The sequence below is a fragment of the Saimiri boliviensis genome, chromosome 8 (genome assembly GCF_048565385.1).
Source record: "Saimiri boliviensis isolate mSaiBol1 chromosome 8, mSaiBol1.pri, whole genome shotgun sequence".
Taxonomy (NCBI): Eukaryota; Metazoa; Chordata; class Mammalia; order Primates; family Cebidae; genus Saimiri; species Saimiri boliviensis.
The window spans coordinates 47,907,911-47,910,326 of record NC_133456.1 but is presented as its reverse complement, the minus strand read 5'-3'; the positions used below and the strand labels follow the sequence as shown (position 1 = coordinate 47,910,326).

Genomic DNA, 2,416 nt, shown 5'->3' with positions numbered 1-2,416 from the left:
CTAAACCTAGAGGAGATAGAGGTTGGCTTCAAGGACTCCTTGTCTTTTTAAGATGTATTTCTCTTAAGCTATATGTTCTTTTGATATTTATTTTAACCAGAATTCACCTAAAAGTGTTAGACGAAGGTCATGAATAAAAGACAGAGGGAGAAACAAAGTTCCTACCCAAACCAAAAGTGTCACTGTGGACCAAAATCAGAAGTGTTTCACCAAGTCCCATACTGTCATTGCGCATACATAACTCACTGAAGTTTTCTTTCTCTTTTTGCCATTTGATGGCAACCTGTATTAACCTGATCTGGCCAGTTTAATATTCAGAGTAAGGAGAAAAGTCATCACGGAACAGAAGAGCATTTAATCAATGACCATTCTTCTTATTTTCTGCATCTTAACTCTACCCTAAAATTTTATGGTTCTCTCGAAACCTAACTTGCTTTTCCAGGTGAGATGTTGATAATAGAAGGGCAGAGTTAGAAAATATGTGTAAATTAGTTGAACCATTGTGGAAGACAGCCTGGCGATTTTTTTAGGATCTAGAAATAGAAATTCCATCTGAGCCAGCAATCCCATTACTGGGCGTATACCCAAAGAACTATAAATCATTCTACTATAAAGACACAGGCACACGTATGTTCATTGTGGCCCTGTGTACAATAGCAAAGACCTGGAACCAACCCAAATGCCCATCGATGATAGACTGGACAAGGAAAATGTAGCACGAGAGGCCCCACATCCACCACTGAGCTGGGAGAAAGATGGCGGCAGCCGTGTGACAGGATTTGGCCCAGCTCATGAATTTGAGTGGTTCTCATAAAGATCTGGAGGGCAAGTATCGTCAGATCCTGGAAAAAGCCATTCAGTTATCTGGAGCAGAACAACTAGAAGCTTTGAAAGCTTTTGCGGAAGCAATGGTGAATGAGAATGTCAGTCTTGTGATCTGGAGGCAGTTGCTGACTGACTTTTGCACACATCTCCCTAACCTGCCTGATAGCACAGCCAAAGAAATCTATCACTTCACCTCGGAAAAGATCCAGCCTAGAGTCATTTCATTTGAGGAGCAGGTTGCTTCCATAAGACAGCATCTTGCGTCCATATATGAGAAAGAAGAGGAATATGGAGAAATGCAGCCCAAGTGTGGGAATTCGTTTGGAAACAGGACAAAAACAGTACAATGTAGATTATAAACTGGAGACTTACTTGAAGATTGCTAGGCTATATCTGGAGGAGCATGATCCAGTCCAGGCGGAGGCTTACATAAGTCGAGCATCATTGCTTCAGAATGAATCAACCAATGAACAGTTACAGATACATTATAAGGTATGCTACGCACTATTCTTGATTAGAGAAGAAAATTCACTGAAGCTGCACAAAGGTACAATGAGCTCTCTTACAAGACAATAGTCCATGAAAGTGAAAGACTAGAGGCCTTAAAACATGCTTTGCACTGTATCATCTCAGCATCAGCAGGACAGCAGCGTTCTCGGATGCTAGCTACTCTTTTTAAGGATGAAAGGTGCCAGCAACTTGCTGCCTATGGGATCCTAGAGAAAATGTACCTGGATAGGATCATCAGAGAAAATCAGCTTCAAGAATTCGCTGCCATGCTGATGCCTCACCAAAAAGCAACTACAGGTGATGTTTCCAGCATCTTGGACAGAGCTGTTATTGAACACAATTTGTTGTCTGCAAGTAAATTATATAATAATATTACCTTTGAAGAACTTGGAGCTCTTTTAGAGATTCCTGCGGCTAAGGTGGAAAAGATAGCATCTCAAATGATAACAGGACGTATGAATGGATTTATTGACCAGATTGATGGCATAGTTCATTTTGAAACATGAGAAGCCCTGCCAACATGGGACAAGCAGATCCAATCACTTTGTTTCCAAGTGAATAACCTTTTGGAGAAAATCAGCACCAGAACGGACAGCACAAGCCATGGAAGCCCAGATGGCTCAGTGAATCCTTGCAGAACTTCTGTGCACATGACATCTTTTTCCATGTTGTGCAGATCAGTTTCACTATCTCCAAAGCATTTGCATCATGACCTTACACATTTCAATCCCTTTTATGCTGGATTCCGTTTAAAGAAGACATTATTAGAGCAGGAAGTACAAGCATTTAAAAATATGTAGTTCCTGTCTATTTCAGGGTTTCTGTGTATTAAGCTAACTCAGATGTTTTGAAAGCTTTTTCTTTATACAGAGTAGGTGAAATATCTGTGGCTAAAAAGTTTGAGATTTGTGATAACTTTGTAGTCATGTAAAACTTAAGTGCCTTGTGCCTCTACAAATGTGTTTATTCTAATAAATAAAGAAATGAGCCAAATAAAAGTAGTACTTTTATTTTTAGTTAAAAAAAAAAGAAAATGTGGCATATATACCTGATGGAATACTATGCAGCCATAAAGAATGAT

At 39.6% G+C, this 2,416-nt stretch overlaps 1 pseudogene; it reads left to right on the top strand.

Annotated features, from left to right (window-relative positions):
* Window positions 1-755: 755 nt before the first annotated feature.
* LOC101033548 (COP9 signalosome complex subunit 4-like) lies at window positions 756-2,145 on the top strand (annotated as a pseudogene).
* Window positions 2,146-2,416: the final 271 nt, after the last annotated feature.